The sequence below is a fragment of the Dromiciops gliroides genome, chromosome 3 (assembly GCF_019393635.1).
Source record: "Dromiciops gliroides isolate mDroGli1 chromosome 3, mDroGli1.pri, whole genome shotgun sequence".
Taxonomy (NCBI): Eukaryota; Metazoa; Chordata; class Mammalia; order Microbiotheria; family Microbiotheriidae; genus Dromiciops; species Dromiciops gliroides.
In genome coordinates this window covers 543,987,548-544,006,450 of record NC_057863.1, presented here as the reverse complement: position 1 = coordinate 544,006,450, position 18,903 = coordinate 543,987,548, and the positions used below count along the sequence as shown (strand labels likewise).

General features: G+C 40.1%; 1 protein-coding gene across 2 annotated transcripts in view; it reads left to right on the top strand.

Annotated features, from left to right (window-relative positions):
* Positions 1 to 18,903, top strand: part of FAM168A (family with sequence similarity 168 member A) — a 213,685-nt gene that overhangs the window by 169,020 nt on the left and 25,762 nt on the right. The window lies entirely within an intron of this gene.

The following is an 18,903-nucleotide window of genomic DNA, read 5'->3' as shown; positions in this document are numbered from 1 at the left end:
TTAACCATTTCCTTCTCCAGCTCATTTTATAGATGAGGAAACTGAGGCAAATGGGGTTAAATGACTTGTCCAGGGTCACACAGCTAGTAAGTGTCTAAAGCTGGATTTAAACTGAGGAAGATGTGTCTTCCTTTTTTTTTTTTGCTGGGCAATGGGGGTTAAGTGACTTGCCCAGGGTCACACAGCTAGTAAGTCAAGTGTCTGAGGCCGGATTTGAACTCAGGTACTCCTGAATCCAAGGCCGGTGCTTTATCCACTGTGCCACCTAGCCGCCCCCAAGATGTGTCTTCCTTACTTCTGGCTTGGCATTCTATCCACTGCATCACCTAAGTGCCCTCTCTCTACTTTGGAACATGGGGATTCATGTGTTACTATGGCCCAAAAAATTCATACCTGGTGACCATCCCTTGATGATAAATCTCTTCACTTTTTGCTAGGCTGATCCTTAGCTGATAGACACACAGTCTGTTGTTAGGTCCATAGGACCTTCCCGGAACTTGAACTAAGTTGGTATGGCTTTCTAAAATCTAGGAGTGACCTCCATTACCACAGTGGAGCACAGGAGGAGGAGTTTACTGAAGGAATAACAACTACTCCCTTTTCTATAGAGCTTGACAGCTACAAAATGATTTCAGCATTATCTTGGTCCTTATAGCATCTGTGTGAAGTGGGTACTACACGTATTAGAAGACGCATGGCATAATAGATAGACCCCTAACCTTGGAGTCAGAGTGACCTAGGTTTGAATTCTGCTTCTGACACTTGCTAGCTATGTGAACGTAAGTCACTTAATGTCTATTGACTTAGTTTGCTCACCTGTAAAATGGTGATAATAGCATGGATAGTCTCTACATCACAGGGTTGTTATGAGACCACATTAAGAGAATCCATTAATCCAATCTGATAAGCATCTATTATGCACAAAGCATTGTGTGAGGCTCTGTGGGGGTACAAAAACAAAATGAAAAACAGTCCCTGCTTTTTGAAACATCTTTTTTTTTTTTTCTGGTGAGGCAATTGGGGTGAAGTGACTTGCCCAGGGTCACACAGCTAGTAAGTGTCTGAGGCCGGATTTGAACTCAGGTACTCCTGAATCCAGGGCCAGTGCTTATCCACTGTGCCATCTAGCTGCCCCCAGTCCCTGCTTTTTAAGGAGCTGATAAAGTACTTTGTAAGCTTTAAAATAACACTTACATGTAGGTTATTATTATTATTATTATCATTCCCCACTTTACAGGTGAAGAAACTAAGACTTTAAAAGGTGAAGGAATTTACCCAGTGTCACACAATTTATGAATATGGTACTTTATGTCACACGTGATGTGAATATTGATGTTGAGAAGAGCCAACCACCAAGGAATGGTGGTTTGAATCAACAAGACCTTTCATTTCTATATTCCTAAACTTTGAATCAAGTTGTCCCAGATCCTTCTTAAAAGCCTTAATCTAAGGACCATTTGACTAAGACAAAAAAATTGTGAGACAAAACCATGGAAAGAATGGTTGTTGAAGTGGTAAAATGTGCCTTGTACATTGCTTTCCATTGCTCCAAACTTCCTCGATACACCTACATACACGTCTGTGTGTATCAACATACATAGAAGCAACTGGGATTTACCTTTCTGATAAAGAATGTCTTCAGAGTTGCTCCCTCCTCCCTTCATAATGGGAGAAGCATTGGATTTCTCAGGAAATTACCTAGGCCTTGTAAAAGGATGATAATACTTGTACTGTCTACCTCACAGAGTTGTAGGAAAAGTGCCTTGTAAACCTTGAGAATTCTATACATTCAAGCAGTTACTGTTATCATTCCTATGATTTGATCATTGCTTAGAGGTATCTAATCTCTTTGGGTGCATTCTTCAAGAGCTAGAGTATGAGTCCTACAGGACAGCTGGGTGATCGAAGGTTTCTTTGGCATAGCTGGATCTGGGTCTACAAATTGGACCAAGTTCCCCAGAATCCAGCTGTGCAGTAACACAATAATCCTATTCCCTGACTGTCAGAAATATAGCATATGGGTCCATTGTTGGTTTTTCTTTTTTCAACATTTTTTTGTTAAACATTTCCCAATTACATGTAAAAATTAATATTCATTTTTTTTAGAAATTTTTAATTCTAAATTCTGTCTCCTTCTTCCCCTCTGGGAGAAGGTAAGCAATTTGATATCGGTTATACAAATGAAATAATAAAAAACCCATTTCTGTATTGGACATATTGCAAAAGAAAATACAGACCCAAAAAACCTCCAAGAAAAAGAAAGTAAAAAGATAATGCTTCAATCTACATTCAGACTTTCTTAGTTCTCTCTCTCTCTCTCTGGAAGAGGATAGCATTTTTCAATCATGGATCCTTTGGAATGGTCTTGGATAGATGGGTGCTATCGTAATGGGTCAGAATCAGACATCTGGGTGACTGTTTAAAAATCACTAGACTCGTTTTATTTATGGCTGACAAATCCGATCTACTGCCTAGTTCTCTTGAGTGGATAGTCAAGGCTTCCAGAGCCTGATGAGTCTGTTCCACAGAGAGAATTGGCTAAACAGAAAGCGTAAACTGGAGGTTCCTTGTAGCAGTCTTACTAAACTTTTATTCCAAGTTCTAATTTTCTGCCTCTGATTCATTTAAGAAACAATTTCAATATAATAGGGATTAATCTGAGGAACTAAATTAATTTTATTTTGTATGAAGCTGAGTCTCTGTGACTTTAGTTAACTGGAAGATGGTGTGGTATAGTGGGAAAGGGCACCAGCCTAGGAGTCAGAAGATCTGGGTTCCAGACCCCACCCTGCTACCAGCTAGCTAGTTGACCTTGGTCAAATCAGTCATCCTCTATGGGTCTTTATTTCTTCATCTATAAAATGAAGTTGAAATGGGTGATCTCTTAAGGTCCCTTCTAACTGTAACATTCTATAAATCTGTAGATTCTAAATTAAAAAAAAAACACCAAACCACAGGTCTTCAAAACCTGACCCAGAAAGCCCATGCAGTAAAACAATACTCTTGACTCATAGGGGAGCCCGTCAGGCCCTCATTCAGAGTCAATTTATTGATCTTGTTTTATACTTCATTCAAACAAGTTTGGCTGTTTGGTCTTCCAGACCATTGCAGATGGAAAGGGAAAAAAATAGGGATTGTTACAGGAAAGTATAGTGATAGCAGGGGATGTGGTGCCCCAACAAGAAAGAAAGCATGAAAAAAATAAAACCCCCCAAAGACAGCAAGACTGAAGCTACACAATATAGGAGGGAAGTGTCCCCCACACCTCAGGATGCTTATATGAATATGAGTTATTATTGTTAACATCATTGCTATTAATTATCCATAATTTAAGGATGATATTGCATCATCATATATACTACCTCCCCTTCTATATTACAATCCCTCCATTCCTTAGGCCATGGGATCCTAGATTTAGAAGTAGAAGAGATTTTAGAGATCATCTCATTCAACCCTGTCACTTTACAGTTGAAGAAACTGAGGTTAAGTTACTTGCTCTTGGTTACACAGATAGTTAGTGGGAGAACCAGGATTTGAATCCTAAGTCTCTGAGTCCAAATCCATCAGTCTTTCCACTGTTCTATGTTCTGAATTTGGTGTCTGAAGACCATGGTTTGAATCATGCTTGTGCCATGTGTCAGCCAGGCTATTCCTCACTACCCAGCCATAGTCTTGTTTTCTCTTGTTATAATAGGGTTTGAGAACCATGAGTCACCTCCATGTTATGATGGGCGATCAGAGAGTTTGAGAAAATTATCATCATCATTTTGATTGTTGCTATTGTTAAGAACAATACTATAGACTCTTTTAAGAGATGAGGGTATTTAACTCTTTTCAGTTGGTCTGGCTGATTCGTTTGGTTAGGCTTGAGTTCCCTTGTTCTCTCTCCTTGCTCCCTGTATGCCCCTCCCCTAGCTTCCATTTCAGCAAAGGAATAGCCTTTGCCATTTGAGTAAAGCACCCTATATACCTGCCCGGCACAGTCATGGATGTTGGAGTGGTGATGCTGAGCCATCAGGAAAGGTTACGGTGTACTTGGTTTATTTATTTATTTATTTTTCTATTTAAGGAGGCAAGGAAAGACACGTAAAATCCATTTTTAAATTAATGATCAAAAGAACAGAACTTCAGCTCCCCAAGAACCACATGCCCCCTGGAGTGGTTTGCTTCCAGAGGCCTAAGGCCTGCTTGTGTCTTCAGTGAGGATTGTTTTTGACATTGTCATCCATGCAGAGAAAAGTACCATCCATCATTTCGTGGTCTTAGTCCTGGATTCTATATTTACTGAGCAGTGCTCAAATTTTATACCTACAGCAAAAAAAGAGCCCTGGGACTGCCTGTGAAGCTCCTCTCCCCTATCAGCAGACTAATTCTTCCTTGTCCATTGGTGGATTCTAAGAAGATTATTTATTTTATATCTGACTATAGAATGTTAGAGCTGGAAGAACCTTAGAAATCATCTAATCCAACCCTCTGGTTTTACAGAGACAGAAACTGTGGCCCAGAGAGATTGTGATTTGCTGTGGGCCATGCAGCTAGTGAGAATTAGGATTTCTGACCACAAATCTAGTGTTTTTTTCACTCTACTATATTTCCTCTTTAAGGTTATGGAGAGTGGGAAAGGCCCAGCATAAGTCCTTCCCTTTCCACCACCTCCTACTCCCATGGCTTTGGTCATTTGTTCACACCACATGCTAATATAATTTACAGATATGTCAGTACTTCAAAGATCTGTGATCTCACCCAAGTGGATCCTCCCTCCCATGAGTGAAAAAGAAAGAAGACACTCCATAGCTCAGTTAGTGGCTTGATGAGTTGTTGCCTCTACACACACACACACACACACACACACACATACACACACCACAAAGAAAGAAAAAATTATCTTGTATCCATCTCTCTAGTGATGATCCCCTCTGAGCATAGCAAAATTAATCCTTTAATGATGGTTCATCCCTGGGCCCATCCTCAAAGCCTTCCTGGTTTGGTAGCATATGACAAAGCATTTTCCCTGCTGGTCTGGTCTTTGAAAAACCAGGGTCATCATCCCACCATGATGAGGCACTAGAAGACAGTTTTCCCAAGACATGTTATAAATGTTGGTATGGATAAAGGCAGCATACTATAATAGAGCTCTGGGCTTGGAACCAGAAGACTTGGGATGTAGTCCTCATCTGACTTTTGGCAAAGCCCTTTCTTCTCTCAACTCTAGTTTTCCTATTAGTGAAAATGGAGATAATCCCTGCACAGCTTCTATGACAATGCTGTTCTAAGAACCAAATGAGTACGTAGAAGAGAGAGTGCTTTATAACCTAGAGAGTTCTGTAAACTTGAGTGGTGATGTTATTTCTAATTGACTCATAGTCACAATCCAGCAGTATCTTCTCTGACAAGCTGTCTTTCAGCATCTTTGTCATGGAAGACACTAACACGTAATCAGATTTGCTATAAGCACACCTGCTATTTGAGAATGTGGCTTTATAACACAGGTACATTGTGTGAGTGTGGGGAGGGGGTGCTTATTGGCTTTGTAGAAAAAGTGAGGCTAGTCAAGGTACTAGAATTCTTTGGTCATTACTACTAGGAGTAATAACAGCTCGCCTTTTTACATCACTCTACAATTTCCAAAGTGCTGTGTCTGACTTTCCAAGGGATAGAGTGCAGAGATGATTGTATTCATTTTTCAAATTAGGAAACTAAGGCTCAGAGTGGGGACAATTTGCCCATTGTTACATAGCTACTAAGTAGCAGAGCTGGTGGGTCTCCTGACAGCAGCAGCCCTTTGAGGTAGTTTTAAAGTGCTTTTTAGTACTGACTTTGCCACTAGCTATATGCCCTTGAGCAACTCAACCCGTCAAAAAGGTTCATTGCAAAAAATTATTTTGTCCTTAAAGAGTTGGACTTTAAGCAGAAAATTCAGTTAAAAGGCATCCCTGAAGATTTTGTTTTTCTTCCTTTTTTCGATGAGGGGGATGGGGGAAGAGGCAGGAGAGAGAGAAGGTAGATCTTCATTTGAAAACAAAATAAAATTCAACTTTTTAAAAAAGTATCTCCTAACCAAGTGAGATAAGACAAATGCTATCCTACGCTTTCTCCCAAACTCATCTTTTCCCAGTTACCTGACCAAACAAATGCTACTTACCCAAGGGTTGAAGGAAGTGAAGATATTTAGCTTGAAGAAGAGAAAATTCAGTGTGATAATAATTACTGCCTTCAAATATCAGAAGTCTATTGGAGGGAGCAGCTAGGTGGCACAGTGGATAAAACACTGGCCCTGGATCCAGGAGGACTTGAGTTCAAATTCAACCTCAGACACTTGACACTTACTAGCTGTGTGACCCTGGGCAAGTCACTTAACCCTCAAAGAAGATAAAAAGAAGTCTATTAGAGCAAAGGGAACAGACTCATCATATGTGTCCAGAGAGGGTAGAATTAGAGTCAGTGCTGAGAAGTCAGTACTGTGGGAAAAGTCAGTGCTTTGAGGCCAGTAGAGGTTTAATTGTTGCTGTTCTGTCTCAAGCACTTAGCACAGTCCCTGATATATGCTTGTAGAGTGAATGAATGGGAGGTATATTTCAGGTCAGAAATATGCCAGATCTGGATAGGCCTTTAGAACAGATAGTGTCAGGGCTGGAAAGGATTCTAGAACACAGACTATCAGAGAAGAAAAATATCTTTATAATCTAGATTGTGAGAGCTGGTGACCCCCAGATATTATCTAGTCCAATATCCTTATTTTATTATAAGGTGTTTCTATTATAAGGTATTTGTGTGTATGCACACACATATGGCAGCTAGGTGGTGCAGTGGATAGAGTGTTAGGACTGAAGTTAGGAGGACTCATCTTTCTGAATTCAAATCTGGCCTCAAACACTTAGCCATGTGACCCTGGGCAAGTCACTTAACCCTGTTTGCCTCAGTTTCATCAACTATAAAATGGCCTAGAGAAGGAAATGGCAAACTACTTCAGTATCTTTGCCAAGAAAATTCCAAATAGGGTCACAAAGAGTCAGACACAACTGAAACATGTATATGTGTGTATATATACACATATATCTCACAAAACACATCATAAGGTGTTTATTCTAAGGTGAGGTATGCTTAATCTCCCACCTCACTTAAATGTGAGAACACCTCTTTGGAAGCAACCCAAAAGTGTTAAACTAGATGTGAAAAGTCCTTAACCAGTGTGGAAGTGGAAGCCATGGGATGAAATGACTTTGTGTGTTATTTGTGTGTCAGGATTGGCTGAAGAACCTTAGTCATGCTTCATAGAGCATTTATATAAAAGAGTGAGCCAGCTTGGAACCTGGGCCTTTCAGTAGAAATTCTGCCTTGCATGATGCAGTTCCAGCCAAGCCCCTGAGATAAAAACACTTGAGGAAATCCTTCCCTGCCACCCCCTGCTCCCTGCCAATAACCAAATGCCAGTTAAGTCTGGCTTATTCATTCATATCAACTGATAATCAATGGAGGAAGCCCAGTGGTGAGAGTTTGTGAGCAAAAGGTATTAAAGAAATGCCCCCCTTCCCATCTCCTCAACATTAGCCCCTAGAACCTTGAGGGGAGAAATGGCTGTCCTCAGGGCACCCAGCCTGGCCGCACTAATGAGGGTTTGGGGAGAGTACCTCCGAGATTATCTAGTCCAGTCTCTATAACATCCATGAAAGGTGATCATCCAGCTTCTGCTTAACGACTTCCAATGATGGTGGGACTCGTTTAGTCTCAAAGTAAGATATTGAATCCAGGAGGGATGGTTTGTTAGAAAGTTTCCCTTATTCTGAGCTTTTTGGTCTCCTATCCTCATATGCCAGTTAACCTCTAGAAAGCTATTGACGTTGTAATAGAAGGAGTTAATCGATTGGACTTGATATCTGAGGTACCTTCTGGCTTGGAGAATGTATGATCCTAAGATTCTGTGATTTTAAATTTATCATAGAACTCTTTTAAATAGCAAACTACATAAGGGATTTAATATTTTAAAATGTAGTTACTTGCAACTTTACAGAAACACATTCAATGTATTTGGTACATTAGCTCATCAGTGTCAACTCTTATTAAGAATAGACTATTTCCTGAGGATGGAAGAAACTTGCTGATCTGTTGAAGGCTTTAAATAGACAATGCTTAGCTCTAACAGTTCACTCAGACACTGTAGTGAGGACTTTGAGCATTGCGCAGAGAGAAGATTCTGTGGAAGAAGTGTCTGGTATTTCACAGGAGGGAATAACGGGGGAAAATGTCTGCTTTTAGACAGTCATACATTGGTTTTCAAACTGATGAATCAAGTGGATTTACCATTTTATCCAAATATGACCTCATAGGTTTTTCCTTTAGTGGGATGGAACTCATGACATCATTGACAAGATAAGTGTTCAAGAGAAGCATGTCAGATAGAATGGTAGCAGATTAGCCACAATATACAGAAGGGAGACATGGGAGGACATAGGAGAAGCCTCCCAGAATTCAGCAGCTGCCCCAGTGCCTCCAAGCCTTGGTAGGTGACACCCGTTTTAGTCTGGGTTGTCATCAGTCTGCCCCCTTTCTGAGCACAGTCTGGACTGTACTTGATGCCGCCTAAATGCTTCTGTTCAAGCTCACCTCAGCAACCTGGAGATGAGGACGATTTTCAGGATCATAGCGATTATTTTACTGCTCCAATTTAGGTAATTGGAGGCAAGCTGAATTTTGAATATAAGACCCACATTTTATTTCCAAATGGCTTCCTCCAGAAACAGAAGATTATTTTATTTTAACAGCGATGGCTTTAACACTGAAGAGCCTTAATATGCCCTTTTTTCATCAATAAGAGGTTGTATTGGAGAGGAAAAAAATGTGGAGAAACTTTGAAGGCAAAAATGAGCTTTGCTGTGAATGTTCCTAAACATGAAGGGGACCAGCAAAAAGAATGTGCTTTGAAGGTTTGGCAGAAGCTGTTCTTGTCAACTAAAAAGCAAAATCTATTGTTAGAATTTGTTTTAATTTAAAGCACCAGGATGCTTTGAACTTGAAGGATTGTCATCTCCATCCCTGGGGGTCAAGGGGAATGATATTCCAGCATTTTTCATAAAGGTCATTCAGTTAGTGTAAGAGGCTGAATATGAATTTGAATGAATGGTTACACAGGTCACTAAAAATACAGATAACCTTTACCTTGTAGACAGTGTTTCAGAACAACAGATTTGTAGTACTTCTGTTTTATATGATGTTGAATGTGCTTCAGTATACTTTGATATGCAGGATATATTGACAAGACCAGTGATTTCCATTGTCTAGAATGCATCAGAGTAGAAAAGACTTTCTTGATGCTTTGGGCCTCACCTCTGAATTCTCGATGAAATAATGACTGAAATCAAACTACTCAAAATAATTTTCAAATTGGACTGGCTTGGTTTCTTTTAGAAGTAATTAGTACATGTTTTTGGGGGGGGAAGTGTTTTCAAGACAGGCAAAAAGCAATTGTGATTTAAGAAAAATGTCTAAAGAGATTAAAATGGTATTTTTTCACAGTATCAAATTTGCCTTGCAGGCAAGGAATCATTTTTCCTATGAAATTAATAGCATCTTCATATATTTTCTTTAGACTTTTGTTTCCTGAACAACTATGTGTGCATTATAATTTTCTAAAATATAGGGGTTTTTCTTCATTAAGTTGAGTCAGGGACAGAATTTTCACAGAAGGCTACTTATTTAATTTATGGTTTAAAGAGGTTTTCTCTTTAATGCTGAAAACCAATTTTTTTTGGTAATTTTTAGAAGGTTATGAGAATTGTTTGAAGCTATGTAATGAGCATAAGAAGACTCATAAAGGTTTTTTTCCTTCATTGTTTGAAGCTGGTTATTTATAAGTCTTCTCAAGGTACATTGTTGGCCAGGCAGGTTTTACCACACTTGTTATTGCATTAAGTTTAAAAAAATACGGAAACCTACCAAGCCAAGGAGGATGGATCACAGGGAGCAGCTGAGTGAGGATAAGAAATAGGAAAAAAAACCCCAAAAACAAAACCCTGTGCTGAGAGCACACCATAAATCCCCCCCCTTTTTTTCGGGGCAATGAGGGTTAAGTGACTTGCCCAGGGTCCCACAGCTAGTACGTGTTAAGCGTCTGAGGTTGGATTTGAACTCAGGTCCTCCTGAATCCAGGGCCAGTGCTTTATCCACTGCGTCCCCTAGCTGCCTCCCCCGTAAGTCCCTTCTTTTAAAAGAAGTGGGTGATGAACATTTTATAGAGGAAGGATATCGCTAAAATGACAAGTTACTGCTACTATATATTGTTTTTGTGCTAATTTAATCTCTTAAATCAGTCAGATCTTTATTAGGTTCCTACTGGTTCCCTCTATACTATTTCACTTGATGATCAGCAGCTCCCATGGATTTAATTACAATCTCCATGCTGATGGTTCTCAAATCTGCCTTTCTTACCCTGTGCTAGGCACTGGGGATACAGATAGAATCCCTACCATCAAGGGGTTGCATTCTAATGAGGGAAACAACAAGTACACACAGGTATATGGAGAATAAATAAAAAGTAATTAAATGCAAGGTAATTTAAGAGGGAGGGAACTTGGAGGTGGTGATATATGGGATCGTGTGGAAGATAGTGCTTGAGCTGGGTTTTAAAGAACTAGAGGGACTAAGCCAAGGTGGTGAGTGAGAAAGGGGATGTTCCATCTCTGTGATATGTACAGTGCAAAGGCACAGAGATGGAAGATAGAGTTATGTGTGAGGACCAGAAAGAAGATCAGTTTGGGAGGAAGGGGATTAATGTAAAGCATGATAGATCGGATCCAGTATATGACTGGCTTTAAAAACTTTAAAAACTGGAGGAGTTTCTATTTGATTCTAGTGTCAATAGGAATCCGCTAGAGTTTATTGAGTCGGGGAGTGACATAGTCAGATCTGTGTTTAAGGTAAATTACTCTGGCAGCATTTTACAGGATGGACTGGAGTTGTCCATCGATGGATGATGTGTTGACTTGTGCATGAATTGGATTTAGGTGAGTCAGAGTTACACAGATTGAGCATCATTCTCTCTTCTAGAGTCATCCAAGTCCAGTGGCACGACAAAAATCGGTGGGCCTGTATGCAGTGTATGACCTTGGCACCTTCGATTTCTGACCAAGCTCTAAGTGCTTCACAATGCCTGCTTCAGCCATCTTCAGGGCTGGTAGAACAAATTGTTCTCATCTGCTCATTCTGCTGGGGGATGTCTTCCTATGTTTGGGGGTGGACATCTCCCTAACTCACTGTGGGATTTGAGGCCTGTCAGTTCCCCTTAACCTGGTTTAGCCCATCTGCTGAGATGGTTTGATCTGGATGTGGCTGCTACATTATTACAGCTTCTTGGACCCACAGGGTGAGAGTTGGGTGAAGGTGAACACCAAAGGTGGATGAGCAGCCTTGAAAAGGGCTCAGCAAGCCCTCATATCAGAGGTTTTAGTCCTCCATAAACACCTCATACAGCCTGTGGACTGGAGGAGGGAGAGACTTGAGACAGTAAGACCAATTAGGAAGCTATTGCAAAAATCTAGGAAAGAGTTCATGAGATCCTCAACTATGATGGTAGCTGTGTGAGTGGAGAGAAGGGGTCAGATGTGAGAGACATTGTGGAAGCAGAAATGGCAAGATTTGGTAACTAATTGGATATGTGGAATAAATGAGAGTTGAGGATAATCCCAAGGTTGCAAACTCAAAAGACTCAAGAGGTAGGAAAGACCAGGCACAACATGCAGCCAGCCAGGGCTAGTCAGAATATATTTGCCTGAATCTTACTAATAGAATCCAAGGGACTTTAAAGTGGAAGAAGGAGAGAATTGTTTACATTGCAGCCATTATAGAGGAAAGTGTAGAAAGTAGAATTATAATTGAGAGAGATGTTCAGCCTAAGGAAGAAAAGAATGAGGGAGATGGGGTGAGGAATAATTTTTTTTTCCTAATACATGAAGGACTATATTGGGGCAGAAGGAGGAAACTTATCCTACGGTGGGCAGATCTAGAACAAAGGGAGGGAAGTAGTGGCAGAGAAAAAAATACACATAAGTTCCCAACAACCTTTAATACTGTTCTTGTTCTCTCTCTCTCTCTCTCTCTCTCTCTCTCTCTCTCTCTCTCTCTCTCTCTCTCTCTCTCTCTCACTGTACTCTAGGTTTTTGGGATACTGCTCCCTCCTGGTTTTCCTCCTACCTATCAGACTTCTCCTTCTCAATTTCCTTTGCTGGATCCTCCTCCAGATCATGCCCTCTCACCATAAGTGTCCCACAGGGACCTATCCTGAGCCCTCTTCTCCTTCTACACTATTTCACTTGGTGATCAGCAGCTCCTATGGATTTAATTACAATCTCTGTGCTGGTGATTCTCAAATCTGGGATATAAACTTAGCATGGAATTGCTGGATCAAAGATCTCCAGAATGATTGGATCTTTTCACAACTCCACCAACAGTGGATTAGTGTCCCAGCTTTCCCACATCCCTTCTAACATCCAGTATTTTCCATTTTTGTTATATTTGCCACTCTGATAGGTGCGAGGTGGTACCTCAGAGTTGTTTTAATTTGCTTTTCTCTGATCAATAGTGATTTAGAGCATTTTTTCTTATGATTATAGATAGCTTTGATTTCTGTGTCTGAAAACTGCCTGTTTGTTCCTTTGATCTTTTATCAATTGGGGAATGACTTGTATTTTTATAAATTTGACTCAGTTCTCTATATATTTGAGAAATGAGGCCTTTATCAGAGATATTTGTTTCAAAAATTCTTTCCCAGGTTTCTGCTTCCCTTATAATCTTGGTTACATTAGTTTTATTTGTGTAAAAGCTTTTTAATTTTATATAATCAAAATCTATTTTACATTTTGTTTTGTTCTCTATATCTTCTTTGTTCCTAAATTCTTTCTCTGCCTATAAATCTGACAGATAAACAATTCCATACTCTCTTAATTTGCTTATGGTATCATCCTTTATGTGTAAATCATGTAACCATTTTCACCTTATTTTATATATAGTGTGAGATGTTGGTCTATACCTAGTTTCTACCATACTGTTTCCCAGTTTTCCCAGCAGTTTTTGTCAAATAATGAGTTTTTGTTCAAAAAGCTCAGATCCTTTCTTATTATAGAGGGCAACACTATCCCCCCAATCGCTCAGGCTTAAAACCTGGTTGTCAGCCTGGACTCCTCACTACTCTGTCATATCCAATCTATTGCCAAGGCCTGTCCATTTGACCTTTGCCACATCTCTCAAATATGCCCCCTTCTCTCCTCTGACACTATCACTACTCCGGTGCAGGCCCTCAACTATTCATGTTTGGACTATTGCAATAGCCTGCTGGTGGGCCTGCCTGCCTCAAGTCTCTCCTTACTCCAGTCTATCCTCCATTCACTCACCAAAATGATTTTCCTAAAACACAGATCTGAACATGTCATTCAGTAAACCACAGTGGTTCCCTAGTTCCTCCAGGATCAAATATAAAAGGCTTTGTTTGGCTCATAACCTGGCCCTCTCCTCCTTTTCCAGTTGTCTTGTATCCTGCTCCCCACATACTCTTTGGTTCAGTGGCACTGGCCTCCTTGCCCTTTTTTTTGGGGGGGGGGGGGGCGATGTGGGTTAAGTGACTTGCCCAGGATCACACAACTAGTAAGTGTCAAGTATCTGAGGCCAGATTTGAACTGAATCCAGGGCTGGTGCTTTATCTACTGTACCACCTAGCTGCCCCCCTCCTTGCCTTTTAACAAATAAGATATTCCATCTCCTGGTTCTGGATGTTTTCTCTGGCTGTCCCCATGCCTGGAATGTTCTCCCTCCTTATCTCTGCCTAATGGCCTCCCTGGCCTTCTTTAAGTCACAGCTAAACTTGTCTTCTACAGGAATCCTATTCCAATCCCTCATAATTTTAGTGTCTTCACTTTCCTAATTATTTCCAATTTATCTGCTATATAAGTTGTTTGTACATATTTGTTTGTTGCTTCTCCATTAGATTTTGAGGTTAAGGACTCTCTTTTTGTGTTCCCATAGCTTAGCCCAATGCTTATTGATTAATTGATTGGAGCAAGAGATGGACTATAGTGTACAAAGAAGCATGTGTACATAAGGTCGCTTTGGCTAGAATGTAGACAATGTAAGGGAAGTAACATGTAATTATTCTGAAAAGACAGGCTGGAACCACATTGTCAGGGACCTTAAACATGACATAGATCACTTTGTGTTTGATCCTAGAGTCAATCAGAACTTCTTCAGCCTATATGATATATGATCAGACCTGTGCTTTAGGAATATACATTTGGCATCTGTATGGAGGACCCGTTGGAAAAAGGAGAGGCAGGGTCCAGGGAGTCCAGTTAAGTTAGCTCAGGAATCCAGGCCTGAATGAGGGTCCTTGTGCTCTAAGTAGAAAAAGGGGTTAATGTGAGAAATATTGTCCTGGGATCCAGGAACCAAACAAGGAGAAACATGGTGGAGAGGATTTGGGTGAAGAGCCATGGAGGCACAAACAGAAGTGACATTGTTAGTATACCACAAACTACCTAGACAGAAAGAGGAAATAAATAAGGAGTATGGCCAATAGATCAAAGTCTGGCCCAGAGCCATGCTGAACTAATTAATCTGGACATTTTCTGGAGCACAGTCTGCTAAAAGCAGAGCAGCAAATGATTTCTTGGCTCGTCTTAATGAAAATGTCACGCTTCCAGGAAGGGAAGGGAATTGCTGTTCTGGATTCTAGTGGGAGCTTGGATGGGCTTCTGGGGCTATTGCAGCTGTTGTGACCATAGCCCATATTCCACCCTCAGACCCAAGGCTCAGTCCCACTTGGTGCCTTGAATTATAAAAGGATTTTCCTGGAAGTGGGGAAGGTTGTTTGAAATATTTTCCAGAGTGCTCCTGCCTATTGGGCCCTTTGGTTTCTGACAGTGATCACAGATATCTTTTTTATTCTTGTATTATGTTTTAAACTCAGTTATTAAGTGTTTTAATTGAATTTTATGGTTGACCAGCACTTATTGCATTAAAAATAACTTGAATCAGAATAAGGCAAATTTAGGTGTCACCCAAAATATGGAACTTATTCTTAATCTCAAGATGAGGTCCTCACCAACTGGCTGCTAAAGTTAAAACGCTGAGAACCTTGAAGGAAATGACTATCCCATTTTGGAATTTGTGCTAGAGATAGAGACCAGGCAAAGTTGGACATGAACCCTGGATTTTTCAAGATCAGATTTCAGAGGCAGAAAAAGGGAGCATCCCATAGACAAACATTCTAGAGATATCTGCACAGGATGGAGTAGAAAGCTCTCCAAAACTAAATTCTGAAGACACATTAACAACTATCATAAGAAAAGGGTAGAGGGAGTTTTCTAAAGAGACTAATGTGTGTGTATGTATAGGGGACTTAAAGACCTATTGGATTCTAAAAAAGTGTATAGAAGATGGAAGCAAAAGTAAGTCATCAAGAACAAATAGAAAATGTTGGCATAGTTTTCTAAGAAGTGGCCAGTGAGGATAGTAGCTATGGTTTGGGGAAAGGAGAGGTTGAGATGGATGGAATTATAACAGTTGGCATATCGCACTTGAAGGTTTATAAAGCACTTTATATAAAATTATTACATTTAAGCTTCACAACAACCTTGCAAGCTAAATGCCTTTATTATTCCTATTTTATAGATGAAGACATAGTGACTCAAGAGAAATTAAGTGACTCGTCCTTAGCCTGGAAGCTAATAGGTGTCTGAGGCAGGATACAAATCTAGGTCTTCCTGACCAGTGCCACTAAGTCATTTTCTCTCAAACACAGCTCCCACAGGTTTAACTATTATCTCTATGCCAGTGATTCATAGATGGATGGATGGATGGACAGACAGACAATATAGACAGAGCTAAAAAGATAGATGATATATCCATTGATCAATTGATAGATTGATGTATTTATTGATCAGTTGATCAATAGATAGATGCCTAGATGTATATCCAGCCCCATTCCCTCTCTTGAACTTCAGTCGTGCATCACCAGTTGCTTCTTGGGTATTTCAAACTGGATGTCCTGGAAATATCTCAAGCTCAACATTTCCAAAACTGAACTAATTTTCTTTCCTTCCAATTTTCCCTCTTTCCTACAGTCTTCCTACATTCTGAACTTCTCTATTTCCATCAAAGGTACCAGTAACCTTCCAGATCTACATGTAAACTCAGCATTACCTTTCATTCCTCATTCTCCCTCACCCCAGATATCCAGCAGGTTGCCAAATTGCCATTTCTACCTCAACAACATCTCATTGATCCAAGTTCTAATTACTTGTTGCCTTAATCATTGCAATAACCCCCAATTGGTCTCCCTGACATAAGACTTTCACCACTACAATTCATCCTAAATATTGCTGCCAAAGCCATTTTCTTTAAACATAGATCTGATCACATGACTCTTCTACTCAGTCAACCCCGTTATATACCTATTGCCTCTAGGATCAAACATTAACTTCTCTGTTGAAGGCCCTTAACAACCTGGATCTGACCTATCTTTCCAGCCTTATTGGACATTACTTCCCCTCCTGTACTCTTCATTCCAGTCAAACTGGCCTTCTCATATGTGAAACTCCATTTCCTGATTACACGCTTTTGTTCTAGCTGTGCCCCATATTTAGAATGCATTCTTCCCACAACTCTGCCTTGGAGAATCTTCTTCTTACTTTAAGATAAAACTCACTTCATCTAGAAGTACCATCTTCTACACGAAGCCTTTTCTGATCCCCTCGACTGGAAGTGCCCATACTGCCAAATGACCTTATTTAGCTATTTGATACATATTTGTATTTATTCATTTCATATTTGTCCTGCATATATTTATATATTTTCTTGGTTCTCCTGTTTGAATGTAAGTTCATTGTGAGTAAGGATTGTTTTGTTTTTTGTGTTTGTATCCCCAGCACTTAGCATGGTGACTTGTGCACAAAACAGAGAGGTTGCAACTAGACAATAAGTATAGTTAAGTGAATGAGGAACTGGTTGAAGGACCGAAGATTAATCATTAGTGGTTTGATGTCACTTCAAAAGAAAATCATTGGTGGAGGCCTCTAGGGAGCTGTGCTTGACCCTATGCTGCTTAATATTTTGATTGATGATTTGGATAATTGAAGACTTAGATACTTATCAAATTTGCAGAAAACACAAAACTAGAAGGGATACCCAACATATTGGATGATGGAGTCAAGAACCAAAAAGATCTTGACAGGCTAGAATATTACACTGAATCTAAGAAGATGAAATTTAATAGTCATAATATGGATTAAATAATAGTCCCATATGGGTTAAAAAAAACCCCAACTTTACAGTACAAGATGGGGGAGCTACAGTCACATAATGTCATTTTCATTTTGAAAAGATCACTGGGGCTTGCTGGCCTCATTTATATGAAATAAAAGTATGAAAAACATGGCAGCTAAAATACTAATACCATGTTAGGATCATAGATGTACAGCTGGAAGGGCCCTCAGAGGCCTTCTGGTCCAACACTCACATTTTACAATTAAAGAAATGGAAGTCCAGGGAAGTTTGGTGACTTACCCAGACTCCCTTGGTAGTGAGCATCAAAGCCAGGATTTTAATTCACGCCCTCTTACTCAAGCTGACATATTTTCCACTGTACCATGAGTGGTTCTACTGATGGAGAGATATTGTCCAGAACATTGAAGTCCTGCTGTCCTCTTCCCTGGCCAGCCCTCTTCACAGCAACTAGAATGATAAAAGACCTTAAAGTTGTGCTAGACAAGGATCAGTTAAAGGAACTGGAGGTTTGTCAAGAAAAGCAATAAATTAAGAAGCAGGTGACATCTACTTCCAAGGAATTGGTAGCCTTCCTTTAAGGATAACTCCTTCTTCAACCACATTCTTTTATTTGTTTTCCCCAATATTGTGGGCCATAGGGCAGAAATCATTTCCATAAACCAACGCCACACTTACCTTTTCTGCAAAACAATAATCAGGGGCAGCTAGGTGGCATAGTAGATAGAGTACCGGCCCTGGAATTCAGGAGGACCTGAGTTCAAATCTGGCCTCAGACACAACACTTACTAGCTGTGTGACCCTGTACAAGTCACTTAACCCCAATTGCCTTACCAAAAAAACCCCACAAAAAAACAAACAAAAAAACCCCCAATAATAAAATAGTAGTTTGGTGCCAAATATGGACACCTAGAGAGTAGTATTTGGGGCAAGGCACTATGGAAGTATAAGATACATCTCTAACTTCAAGGAACATAATATTGAGTTAAGGAATACAAAATAGACAAGAATATATAACCAGAAACAGTTAATAAATAAGTGCTAAATGCATGGCCACCTTGCTTTAAGAAATGCAAAGATTGAGATCCTGAATAGCTTCATAAAGGAACTGGTATTCAAGCTGGAGATTGAGAAGTAAGATTTGAATCAGAGGAGAAGTGAGCATCCTGGCTGGCAGGATTGGTACCTGCAAAGGTTGTGGGAGGAGGAAATATAATTATCTATAGTAGATAGCTTCTGCTGCTGCTGCTGCTGCTTCTTCTTCTTCTTTTTTTTTTTTTTTGCGGGGCAGTCAGGGTTAAGTGACTTGCCCAGGGTCACACAGCTAGTAAATGTCAAGTGTCTGAGGCTGGATTTGAACTCAGGTCCTCCTGCATCCAGGGCCTGTGCTTTATCCCCTGGGCCATCTACCTGCCTCTGTAGATAGCTTCTATAGAGGAGATAAGGCTGTAAATATAGACTGGGTTCTTGGAGGCAGAGGGATATCATTGGAAGATGTTAAGTTGGGAAATTTGATCATGAAGGATACACTTTGGGAAGATTAGTCTTGTATGTTTGGAGGGATAGATTTGGAAGTGGTGGACAGTACCATCCTTCTTTTCTCTCTCTTTGCTGGTTCCTTTACTCTTGATTTCAAGCATT